This window comes from Nicotiana tabacum, chromosome 1, assembly GCF_000715075.1.
Source record: "Nicotiana tabacum cultivar K326 chromosome 1, ASM71507v2, whole genome shotgun sequence".
Lineage (NCBI taxonomy): Eukaryota > Viridiplantae > Streptophyta > Magnoliopsida > Solanales > Solanaceae > Nicotiana > Nicotiana tabacum.
Window position 1 is genome coordinate 135011992 of NC_134080.1, and position 13846 is coordinate 135025837.

Consider the following 13846-nt stretch of genomic DNA (forward strand, 5'->3'; position numbering starts at 1 on the left):
ACATGATAGGTGAACGGGCTCATATTCACCTTTTATATATTTCAGAATCAGGGGTCTTAGTCCCAACTTTAGCTGGTATAATCAATTCATTATGAGAACAAGCAACACATGAGAATTCCTGAAGAATCTTCTAGTTCTTTAGTATATGCTTATCTGAATTCTCAAATAGCTCATTTAAAAATGGCAAATGAAAACTTCAAGTTTATCATGTCATGTGCTATCTCTTAGTAAACTTCTGGTTTACTATGGCATAAACTTTTGCTTTAGTAAACTTCTGGTTTACTGTGATACATGATATAGTACAAATTAAAGAATAAGGCGGGTAACTTCTCACATACATATTATTTTACCCCCTATGATTGTGGAAACATGAAGATTATCAATCTTCCAATCATTTGTAGTCTCAATATGATAGTCATTTGTATTAGTAAACTTCAGGTTTACTACAACATATGTTTTGACCATAATCATATAATATGAATGACATATTTGTATATAAGCTCTTCGAGAGCCTTCATTTATTATCAACAATCTAATATTTATCTGGCACTACTGGTGTCATGTATTCTTTAGGCAAACATTTAGCTCTTCAGGAGTTTTTGATACATTTTGTACTATCAAATATTGCTCAGACACTGCTGGTGTCATGAGAGAAAATTACAATCAAATAAACAATGTAAAACAATTGTTTAAGCACACGAAAACTTCTCTTCATAATATTTTTCCACTTCAGGAGGCAATTTCAATTGTGTTACTTCTTCAGGAGCAAATTTAAAATACGAAATATTGAGTATATATCCTCTCAATTATATTAACTCTTCTGGAGGTGAATTGTAATGTATTCACATCAAGAGCGCGTTCATATTTACCCGAATTATTAGTATTGTCACATTCACTTCAGGGAATGGATTAATATTATCAAAAGTTCTCATCCTTCAGGAAATCGAACATAATTATCTGAATGCGCATTAATCACATCAAATTGTGATGCCTCAACTTCTTTTAAAATATTTACTACTTCAGGAGCAAATCGAGGCGTGCATTTAATATAGAGAATATTTATGTAGCTTATCTTCAATTGTAACCATAGAAAGCCTAAATTATCACTTTTGGTGATCATAGGCATATACCACTTCTGGTAGTTAACAAAATATAATTACAATGAGATATACGAAATATAACCACTTCTTGTGGTTGTATATTTCTTGCAAACTCTACTAGAGTTTAAGTTGATCTAATAATGTTATCCATATTCTTCAAAATGACATAAACAAGATATATTATAGTAAATATCATTATCAAATCATAATTTTTCTTTATGTACAACAATTACATAACCATACTATCTATTACAAATAACAAAAATTAAAATATTTACATTTCTACATATTCACCACCGATTACATGACTTGTTTCTCCTTCTGGGAGTGCAAGGTAATCAGTTACATCCAAATGCATGAAGTCTAAATTATCTTCAGAAATAAAATTTGCTTCAGCATTTTTCTCTGTCTTCTTTAGGGAGGCTTGATAAAGCTCAACCAGGTGCTTTGGCGTACGACAGGTACGTGACCAGTGCCCTTTTTCTCCATATCTATAGCATGCATTTTCTGCATTTGGTGTTTGCACCGCTTCATGCTTTTGTTCCTTCTTTTTCCACTGCTGGTGGTGAGGAGTGTTCTTTGGTGCATTATTATTACCATGATTAGAGTTTCTTTCTCGATCACGACCATGACCACGATTGGGGCCACGACCTTTTCCACGTTTAGCCTGGTGGAAGTTCGTCTCATTCACTTCAGGGAATGGACAAGAACCAGTAGGTCGGCTTTCATGATTTTTCATTAATAGCTCATTATATTGCTCGGCTATAAGAAGATGTGAGATAAGTTCAGAATACTTTTTAAATCTCATCTCTCGATATTGCTGCTGCATGAGCATATTCGAGGCATGAAAAGTGGTGAAAGTTTTCTCCAACATATCATGATCAGTAATATTATCACCACATAACTTCAATTGGGAAATAATTCTGAACATAGTAGAATTATACTCACTGATAGATTTAATCTTGTAGCCTTAGATGAGTCCAATCATATCGTGTTTGTGGAAGAACGACCATCTTCAGGTGGTCATATCTATCTTTCAAATTATTCCACAGTATGACTAGATCTTTAACAGTAAGATATTCCATTTTTAGGCCCTCATCAAGGTGATGGCGTAGGAATATCATTGCTTTGGCACGGTCTTGGTTTGATGCCTGATTTTTGTCTTTGATGGTGTCTGCCAGACCCATCGCATCAAGATGAATTTCAGCATCAAGCACCCAAGACATGTAGCTTTTGCCCGATATATCCAGGGCTACAAATTCAAGTTTAGAAAGATTTGACATTATTTAGGAAAAGAAAGTTCTTACCTCAGATACTCTCAAAATATTTGCTCGAGATGGCAGAGTCTCGTGCTGATAACGTGTTATAAAATAAAGACTATAAAGTAAAGACAAGTATAGAGAGAAACTGATATATTATTCGAATTCAAACTGATGTACATAATGAACTGAAATCTCTTCTATTTATAGAAGAAAGGAAGCTGCTGTGTAAGCTGCTACTATACCAGATATGGATAATCTTCTACTGAGAGCAATGTTTATCCATAACGGAGTACTGAAAGGATAAACTTATTATATCTGATATGGATAATCTTCTACCGAGGGTAATGTTTATCCATAACTGGGTACTAAAAGGATAAGCTTATTATACCCGGTATGGATAATCTTCTACCGGGGATAATATTTATCCATAACTGGGTACTGAAAGGATAAGCTTATTATACCCGGTATGGATAATCTTCTACCGAGGGTAATGTTTATCCATAACTGGGTACTGAAAGGATAAGCTTATTATACCCGGTATGGATAATCTTCTACCGAGGGTAATGTTTATCCATAACCTGGTATCGAAGTGATAAGCTTCTTCAGGAAGCTTATTTCCAATAGAGTACTTAAATAGATAAACATATTTATGGTGGAATCCCATATGGATAAGCTTCTTCAGGAAGCTTATTTACAACGGAGTACTAAATGAACATCCATAATATAATATATTTATAACAGCTTTGAGATAATGCAATGTTTTTAGTCAAAGGTAGGGGTAAAAAAATAATTTATCAATAAACATACATATTTTTCATTGGTTTCAACTTCGACAAGCTTATCGTCCTTCTTATGAGTCTCAAAGAAAACAGTTGCCATATCTGGTGGATTACCATCTTTGCCTCCCTTCGCGTTTGAATAAACAAGTCAAACAAATCATTTAAAGAAAGATGGAGTTTCTTAACACAATAACACGATTTACTTACGAGTTCATAAATAATCTCTCTGATAGGCTTGCTACCCGTACGATGAGGCATATCAACTTAGACTTATTCATTGAGTTTCTTGTACTTCTTTCCTATAATAACAACATATCATAGAAGGGACGGTCGGCCGCTTAAAAAACTAAGATGATATAAATTGTTATGAAGTCAAACCTTAAAATTTTCAGATAAGAAGTGCTCCTTAACCAACCATTCCCAATCACTCTTGCCGACTCCCTCTGGCACATCCTTTAGAACATCGCGCAATGACTTAGATTTCACAAGCATGTGCAATGATCCCCTCCAATTATTCCATAACCTTCTCATATGTTTCAAGACATGATCTCTTTGACCATTTATGTCAGCACTATCAAATTTATCCTATAATATTCTAAGAATATCATCAAACATAAAACTTAAAGAGTTTTAACTAAACAAAAAAGAAAAATTTAACCAACAATATTAAATTAAACATTTGAGAGTTACTAGTGACAAATTAATTCATCTCTTAAGATGATTTGATTATTAAATATGGAAAAAAAAGCTTGACATCATTATTTGTAAATAAGAAAACATGCTCGACATCATATATAATTGGATCTTGTATTAACTTTCCCAAGCCAACAGGAGAAGGGAGCAGATTCATCAATATAGTTTATAGATGTGTTCTTTACATTTGCAGATTTCCATCTCTAGAAAATGCTTTTATTAGGAGGAAACATCTTATTTTGGATGTTAATTATTACTCAAAATGGAACAGATCTACGGATGATATCCTTAATCATTGACTGAACTTTAAACTAACATATTAACAATTGTAGTTTCAACAAGTTTACAAGATTCAACAAATACAAATTAGTACAAAGTCTACAATTTATTTCCAGTTTTCTATAGTTTCCGGTTTTGTGAGATTCTTCATTCATTTACAAGAAAAATAGTGATAAAAATGGAAATAAATTCAAGTGTAAACTTAAAAAGATGCATGAGTTTAATAGCTTGAAAAATACATTATCAGCAAAAGAACATTACGGTGAAGTCTTTCTTCCTATCTTTGATGATGAGAAGAAATGCAATAAAGAGTATAGGAAAAGATATCATTGTTGAGAAACTTTTGCTAAAGAGAAATGAATGTTTTTCTCAGTTTATTATACGGAAGAATTAGGATGTTGGGAGTTTTTTCTGGAAAGAACAAAAAACTATTAGTTTCGATCCATTTAATTTTCATTTCGAACTCTTACAAACTAGAAAAGAAAAGCAGATGCAATGATGTAAACTCACAAGTACTTTTTTACTATCTAAAAATCGAAGAAAAGAAAGAAGGGCAAGATAAACAAATAAAGAGCTAACTTTCTTTAAACTTTATTTATTATTATGTAAGATTACAAGGTTCAAAATTAATTTTCTTTTCATTTGTGAAAGAAGAAAAGAAAAAGGCAAAACAACAAAGTAATACTTTAAATTCTTAAAGTAACAGCTTCCCACATGTGGTCCAGCTTATATTCTTCGATATTCGCCTAGGAGTGTACGCGCAGTGGACACATATTACGATCACGAACTAATATACCTAAGTGTCTCACAAATGTAGCTGAATGCTTCCCAACAACTCGATTGTGGTAGAAAGTGACGCTCAACTTTTCTCCAACTTTGAGTCCTCGAACATTTTTACATCTGTTATTTCTTCTCACCTTTTTTGCGTTTTCAGATTCACATGGACCTGCTACTTTCAAATTTAAGTTAATCACAAAAGAAAGGACCAGTCCAATAACAACAAAAAAATATTATAAATCGAGACAGAAAAATACTTATTTTGCTTCTTTGAGTGTCTTGCATCACTTCAACTTCTTGAGGGAGGGAAACATCATCTTCTAGTGGATCAAAACCAGGAGGTGCAAGATTCGTATTCTGAGCTAGCTCATTCAGATAAGAAGCTGCTGCATTACGATTTTTGCTATTTCCAATCGGGAGTCTCTGTTCAGCATTCATCCTTACCGAACCCAAAGATCTAAAGCTTTGCCCTCGTCCCATTGCTAAGGCACCTGGTGCAACGTATGAATGCTTAATAGTCTTCGAAGTTGATTGCATTTCAAATTTTCGAGATTTTGATGGATTCATGTCAACCTAATACAACAAAAGAAAGAAGAGTATTATTAAGCTACCGCAACAAGAAAAAAATTTCAGCAAGTTGTCAATAAGAAAAGAGATGCCAACTAGCACATTGACTATATTTGAGACATGAGAGAACATTCCGACCTAAATGTATTAACTAAAAATAATATCTGAAAGATACAATATGCAAATAAGTTTTATATTTCGACGAACTTTGATCTTGGAAGATGCTTCTTCAGATGAATCATCTTTATGTGAATGGCTTGAAAATAAGTTCGAAGGCTGGAAGGCAATGAACATAGTTGGAGAAAATTAGCAGAAACAAAAAACACATAGAAACTTAGAGATACAGATAGTTAGCAAGATAATTTTATCATAAGTGCATATATATATTCGGTTAATAAGCAACAACTCAATGGGTTTTAAAGACCTTTCCCTTTCATGCTATTACAGCTATAGGGTACTGTGTGTTATTCCTTATTTTTTCTAATTAAAAAACTTTTAGATATTGCCATTAAGTGCAGAAATAGCAAAAAATACAGACCAATCTTTTTTAAAAGAAGCACAATGGTGTCTCAAACATCCAAGTACACTAGCCCAACCCAAACCATTATACTAAATGAAACAAAAAGAATATTTTTTACAGCAAAGACAAATTTATATATTTTTCAGCTTTCAAATTGATCAATCATAAATAACTAGATAATGAAAATGGAAAATAGCCAGAACTAGTTCCTAACAGCTAAAACTAAAGGCAGCAAAGAGAAATCACCAAACAATTGTTCTACGATACAATTACCACATTAGCAGGCACATGAAGATGAAAAAAAAAGAACAACTACTAGTGCCTTAGCTTTGTCGATATGACGATAGTGATGATCCAGATACTTGTGTGGTTTCTAATGGAACTGTATTTCTCCTAATTTTGCCTCAAAAATGTATCTCTTTTGCACACCATAATGTAGACTTCTCCTACAATATAATCTTATTTAAAATAGAAAGGCAACTAAAGTCTTTGGCTAAATTTCATAGACAACTATATTTTCAGTTGAAATACTTAAATGCAGCAACTAAAGCTTGTAACTATTAAAAATTATGTTTGAATGAGGGTGTCTTTTTTTATGTGGAGGCAGAGGGGATCCCACTTCAGGAATTAATTTGACAGGAGCATTTTTCTAAACACATACAATTCTACTCTTATAAAAATTAGTACCATTTGCTTTATAGTACAGGAAACAAACGTGATCATGATGAGCTCTACATAATTGTCTGATTCTTTCACAGTATAATAAGAGAAGAACTAGAAAGTTAAAAAGAAGATCGCTAAAAAACAAGAAAATCCAAAAAACGAACTACTCCAATTAATTCATACAATGTGGGAATGTCAGATGAAGTAAGTCCATCAAGAGATGAGGAAACAAGGGATTTGGCCATAATTTGATTGCTTTCGTAAGGTGGAGCTAATATAAATGATCTTACTGTAGGTGTAACCTTTTTAATCTTACAAATATCCTAACCAAACCATCATTGTCCTTTTGATTACATAGAAAGGCAAATACTGAGCATGCCAAACCCAAAAAATGATTTTTTTTTTTTTGTCTGCAGATAATATAATTAAGGAGAAAGTTAGAGAATTCTTATTTCACAAGAAAATTTTACAATACAATCATGCCCAGATATTGAGAAGCCTTTTGTTCCAATAATAATATGCAATCAAACCCAGTTCCAAAACATAATGCTCTACAAGACGAATACACATAATTGACCTATAACGAGCAATTTTCAATGAAAATAAAGAACCAACTTCTGCGAATTCATCAGTAATGTCATAAAACCTACATATAATTATAAGTTTGGAGCATATGTAATTATAAGATGCAACCCAGTATTTGAAAAACAGAGAGAGAACTGATAACATAAAAATATGCCCAATTTCAAACCACAAAAATAATTAATCCTTACAAAGCACCCTTCAATAACTCCGTATAGATGTTTAAGAATCAACTCTAATGAATATATGCAACAAGGATTAAAGAAATTTCCAATGATTTCCAGTAAATCCTATGATGAATAAGGCTCTGACGGGTGATTTAGACATTCCTTCAACAACTAATATGCAAATTTGGCAGCACACTATAATTGGTATAAAAATAAACATAATTTTAAGAGATTGATCTTTCAACAACTTCAATCCAAATTTGGACAAAATAAGTCATTCTTTCGACAACTTATACACATGTTTGAACAAAATAATTGACTGCAAGTTTAGAGCTTACCTTGACGAGAAGGAGATTGAAACCCTAGGTTGCAGAGAAGAACCCAAATTGTAATTCTTTGAAGTGTTCAATTTTTGAGATACTAGCTCTCTGCTTTACGTAACTGTACTCTTTCGTTTTTTTTTTTTGGGGGGGGGGGGAGAGTTGAGGGGGTGCGTGGGCTGATTGCGGGTTGCAAAAAAAGAGCGGGAAAATTTAGCGCCTCTAATAAAATAAAAGTAGTGTAGTAAAATGTAGATAAGAAGAAATAGAAAGAAGGGAGAAGTGTTTTCTTCTTTTACTTTGGTGTATTTTTTCATTACAATTACATGGCCTTTTATAGGCATAAAAAGTAAAGATGATGGACATAAAGTAAGAAATTTAATCTTTAAGTTATTCACAACATGGGCATCCAATGTAGCATCTAATGTAGTATCCAAAGTAGTATAACAACAACAACAACAACCCAGTATAATCCCACTTAGTAGGGTCTGGGGAGGGTAGTGTGTACGCAGACCTTACCCCTACTCTGGGGTAGAGAGGCTGTTTCCAAATAGACCTTCGGCATCCTTCCCTCCAAGAACTTCCCACCTTGCTCTTGGGTAGACTCGAACTCACAACCTCTTAGTATCCAATGTACAAACAATTCATAACACTCCCCCTTGGATGTCCATGTAAGATAATGTGCCTCATTAAAAACTTACAAAAAAAATATTGGGATGTACGTAGTTATTTATAATATGCATTGCTTACCAAGCAGTCATAGTCAAGCTCCATAAAACACCCCAAAATCCTAGCCAAAACCCACCTAAAATCCAATGAAATTCTAGTGTGTAATCACAGTCGAAAAATCCATGTGAAACGTCACTGCTTCAGTCGCATACCCGCCAAATCTCTCACCAGCTTCATCCGCACTGTCGTCGTCTCCCATCTCTTGTCCATTGTTGCTTCAACCTAAAACCAGCTCCTAAACCACCCTTTAACGCCATGAAACAGCCCCAAGGTCTTTGAAAAATCCAACCCGTCGTTGAGGTGGTCGTCGTCCGAGGTTCTGTTGATGAGGTCGACGATGTTTGGTTATAGTTCTAACGAGTTGTTGTATAAGTTGGAGGAGGATTGTTATAATCACATCAAATAAGTACTTTGCTTTGTAATACTGCAGGTTCTCTTCCTTGTGTTTATTTTACTCATATTCTTTTTACTTGTCTGGTGAAAGATCTTGATTAATTTTTGCTTCTCTGAATTGGTTTTGTTCATGTAATTCGCATGGTATGGGTGTTTCATCTTTTATTTTGTGTGTATGGTGGCTTTGAGGAGTGGACAAAATACTCCTAGCTAGGTTGAACAAACGTAAAAGGGGCTATCGCATGACTGCCATTCATTTCCGTACAGTTTTAGCGCTAGTCAATAATTTTTATACTATAAGACTTCCTCGTTGAATGGATTTAACTATTTGTCGTTAAGTTAGGAAAAGAGTTCTTTTTTGGTTGAGTAATAGTAACTACTACTGTTACTGAATTATCTTTTTTCTAATTTTAATCCTTTGTCCATTGTGGTAAATCAATCATCTTTGAAGGAAGTGTATAATTTACTTTACAAGGGGCAATTTTCACAGAGTTGTAGTACAAAGTTGGCTCGAGAATAAAAAACATATTTTGCAGCCTTGTTTTGTGATCTAATCACTCTTTAATTTACCGTTGTTCTTGATATGTGTATATAAGTAATATAGAGTAAATAATGTTTGTAGTTTGCTTTAGGCGCATTAATTATATAATTATCATGGCTACTACTTAAATCTGGGGGTATATTTCATGTGGCCCGGGTCTAATTTCCAACAAGGTTAAATAGAACGTGTCGTGAATCACAGGTGCATTTCATGTAGCATGGCTTGCGATATGTTTTAAATAACCTTGAATTAATTCTTTAAATAATAAAGCGGTTTCAAAGTTAAAAATGCACATAGGCTTAAAAGCATTTTAAAATCAGATAATTAGGCCAATAATAACAGTTAAGCGACCGTGCTAGAACCACGAAACTCGGGAATGCCTAACACCTTCTCCCGGGTTAACAGAATTCCTTACCCGAATTTCTGTGTTCGCGGACTGTAAAATAGAGTCAATCTTTCCTCGATTAGGGATTTGAAACCGGTGACTTGGGACACCATAAATCATCCCAAGTGGTGACTCTGAATTTAAAATAGATAATCCTGTTTCGATTGTCACTTTAATTGGAAAAACTCCCTTATACCCTTCTTTGGGATGTGGAAAAAGGAGGTGTGACAGCTATGGCGACTCTGCTGGGGATAAGAACCCTGAACCCTGAAGTTCAGGGTTCAGAATTCGAGCTTAGAATAATTGTTATATTTTGCTTTATTTATTATCTGGTTTTATTACATGTTTGGTCCTAATGTGCTAAATGTTGTTTTTTACCGCTTTGATATTGTTTGGACTGTACATAAATTGTTACGAAACCCTCCTCTCTCTGAGTCTTCTAAATCATCTGGGAAGTGTGCACTTCGTGTGACTTCTTTTCTGTTAGAGTCATATCCTAATTTTAGAACGAGGTTCGGACAAGTTACAAAGCCGGTGAAGCTTCTATATTCCCGGTACGCTGCCCCCTGGCTCGAGCTGTCTGCTCGGGTAAGCCAGGACTAGAACAAATAAATTCAGGTTTTTAAACCTAGAATAACATAGCCTCATGTCGGATCCCTAGTAGGAACACTTGTTTGCATCACGTGTATCTGACTTTGGGGACTTAACACAGGGGTTGGGTCCGTCTAGGACAGGTGTACCCAAAATAACAGACCATCTGATGCATCCTACGTACTACATGTTGCATTTCTTCAAGTTTAAAAGGGTCATTTGGCGGACCAATGGTAGTTGAGGGCAAATGAAAAAAAATGAGAAAGAAAAGAGGTTGAAGTATAAAAATGAAGCAAATGGGACCCAGTTATAATTTTCTTACACACCTTTTCAAAAAAAAACCAAAAATTGAAAATGAAAAAATCCAAAAACAAAAAGTTTGCATTTCCCTGTCATTTTTTTTAAAAAAAAGGAAAAAAAATCCAAAAAGATGTTTACATGTTTCATCATTTTTTTCAAAACAAAAGACAAAAAATATTTTTTTTCTCTAAATTAGTTGTTATTTTTATTTGTCGCCCGTATCCAATCTACCTGAACTATGCATACCTGATTCTCGTCTTTCGGGGCGTAATACGTAGGCAACCCACATAGGGTCTGGTCTTCCTAGTAAATCTTAGGTTCTTGGCGTTGCTGGGTCATAGCCAAAATTTGCACTTCTAGCCACCTTTTGGCCAAATAAGCTATTTTGCAAAAATAGCCTCAATTATGTCTTGCATGTGTCCAATACGGAGTATTATTGTCTCACCTAGTGTTGGTTTGAGTTTTTTCATACAGTTGTGGATCTACTTACCGGGTTTTGAGCATGACAGACATCTCGTGACCATCCAGTCAGGATCGCTTATTCAGGAGTTGCTTAAGAAGATCTTTCTTTTTATTTTTTATGTTTTGAGTTTTGTATAGTAATGTCGAGTTTTTTTTATTATTGTACTTTCTATTTTGTATTTGAAAAAGTGTGATATAAATCAAAAATCCCAAAAAAGGAGATGTTGCGTTTTATATTTCCGTTAGAAGTTTTCTTTAGAATATTAATTCTATGAATAAAAAAAAATCATTTGAGGTGGTTTTGCTTTATTGAATTAAAATTGCTTTTATGTTTAGTATATTAAGATTAAAAATTCAAAAAAAAAAGAGAATTTTCTTTTCATACCTCTCTAGAAGTTTTCTTTTAAAAAAATAATAAATTCGAAAATCCAAAAAGATTTTCTTGTGAGGTTCTTCTTTGGGAAATATATATATATATATAACAACAAAAAATATATTCTTTTATTTGCACTAGAATTTTAGGACATTGTATACCAAAAAAAAAGGCACATTTTATCTTTTGTTTATCTTTAGAGTTTCGTCTTTAGGTAATCAAAAATTGAAATCCAAAATATTTTTATATTTTCCATTTCTTTTATTCGAAATCTTTTTTCAGGATATCAAATGAAAATTCAAAATATTTTTCTTTTGTCTATTCTTTAGATTTCCTTTCTAAAAAAAAGAAAAGAAAGAATCAAAAAATATTTTCTCTTGTAGGGTTTTTTTGCCTTAATAATCTCCCATAAGGTGTTTTGTTTCAAAAAGCAAAAAAAAAAAAATATGCTCGTTAAGCTTGAGTTTAGAATAAGTTATAGAACATTAAGTCTAGAAAATTCAAAAAGAAAAAAGTATTTGCTTCTTTTATTTCTCTTTTCTCATCAGAATAGTCATTAAGATAAAAAAGAAAAGAAAAGAAGAGAATGTTAGTTTGTTTACTTTATTCTCGATCTTCCAGAACTACGCAAAGATCTGATTCATGCGGCGTCATAATACGTAGGCAACCTACATAGGATTCGATCGAATCATTCTTTTTATTTATTAAAAGAAAAAAAAGAAGAAAAAAACAACCAAAAAAGGGGTGAAATCATGGGATGTGAGAAATGAGAGAGAAGAAAAAAGCGATAATCAGAAAGAAAAAAAAGGAATGAGCGAGCTACGAAGTGCGAGAAAAGAAAAGAAACTAGAAGATTCAAATGGACAAATTGGGGTGATGACAAGTGACCTTGTGACCCTCGAAGTCATTCTTGAACCATTAATTGTTGCTAGGTGCATTGCACGAAATGTGATATTTTTAGCTGTTAAATGCTCTAACGCTAACATGATGACTTCATTTTGTTCCTCTTTGTTCTCCTCATTATAGCAGAAGGGTGGTTGGTTTGTGATTCTTTAGGTAACTCGTCCATACAACACAAGGTCAAAGGGCAAGGTAGTCATGGCTAGAAAAAAATGGGCACAAGAGTTGTTGACCCGTCAAGGGAGTTTGTGGAGTCGGAGCCTGAATTGAAAGAGGAGGTCCAAAGGGTGAAACAGCAGATGACAGAAATGTATCAGTCTTGGATCAGGGGGCATCCTCCACCTTCATTCCCCACTAACTACACTGAAAACCCTGCAAATATCCCACCACTATCACAAATCCAGATTCCCACTGCTGTTGATATCTCCCCACGACCTTTTCACACTCTACCCGCCAAAACCACCTCATATCCCGCTCCTTTGGCCACTCATGCTCTTGCAGCTCCTCCACCAGCTATTTTTCCTCGATCCTCTAATGAGACTGTGTTCAAAGTCCCCGATGCCCAACACTGTGCTCCAGAACCAACCTTCAAAGTCTCGGATCCATGTTCTCACATTCCTCATTTTGAGCCTTTGGTGAAACTGAAAAGCCTGCTAAGACAATGGAGCAAGATGAGATATCCAGGAAGGTAAAAATCTTAGAGAAGTCCTTAAAAAACATGCAAGGGATAGGGAGCCAGATGAGCGTGGCTTACAAAGACTTGTGTCTGTTTCTTGACATCCAAATGCCTGTTGGTTTAAAGATGACAAAGTTTGATTTATATGACGGACATGGAGATCCCGTGGCCCATTTGAGAGGCTATTGTAGTAAGATGAGAGGCGTCGTGGGAAAGACAAATTATTGATGGCGTATTCCAGTCAAAGTCTGAGTGGGGCAGCTCTGGAGTGGTACACCCTCCAAGATGCTAGTAGGTGGTATACGTGGGATGATATGGCTCAGGCCTTTGCCAGGCACTTTCAGTACAATATAGAAATTGTCCTGGATCGCATTTCCCTCACCAAGATGGAAAAGAAGCTTAATGAAAGCTTTAGGGAATACGGGCTCAGATGGAGAGAGCAGGCTGCCAGAGTCAATCCCCTGATGGAAGAAAAAGAGATGGTTGAGTACTTTCTCCAAGCTCAAGAGCCAACTTACTTTGGGCATTTGATCACGACTGTGGGTAGGCCTTTTAATGATATGGTAAAAATGGGAGAAATGTAGAAGATGGGTTGCAGTCTAGCAAGATCATGAGCTATTCTGCTTTAAAAGCAACAACACAAACAATTCCGAACAACATAGGAAGCTTGCTGGGTCAGGAGGAACACGATGATGTTGCCATGGTTGTTTCAGAGTCACGACATGGACCAAAGGGCCCGCCTCACCAATATGCCCAACCTCAACTCCAAACCCAAACCTATCCCCGA

General features: G+C 34.6%; 1 long non-coding RNA gene across 2 annotated transcripts; it reads right to left on the reverse strand.

Moving 5' to 3' along the window:
- Window positions 1–4674: 4674 nt before the first annotated feature.
- Window positions 4675–7861, reverse strand: LOC107815504 (uncharacterized). 2 transcript variants are annotated; one of them, XR_012709485.1, is made up of 3 exons: window positions 7728–7861; window positions 5148–5463; window positions 4675–5059 (listed from the first exon to the last, which is right to left on the reverse strand). It is a non-coding gene; the product is annotated as an uncharacterized LOC107815504 (long non-coding RNA). The 2 variants fall into 2 exon arrangements; XR_012709486.1 differs by having other exon boundaries at window positions 4675–5062.
- Between the last annotated feature and the right edge of the window lie 5985 nt (window positions 7862–13846).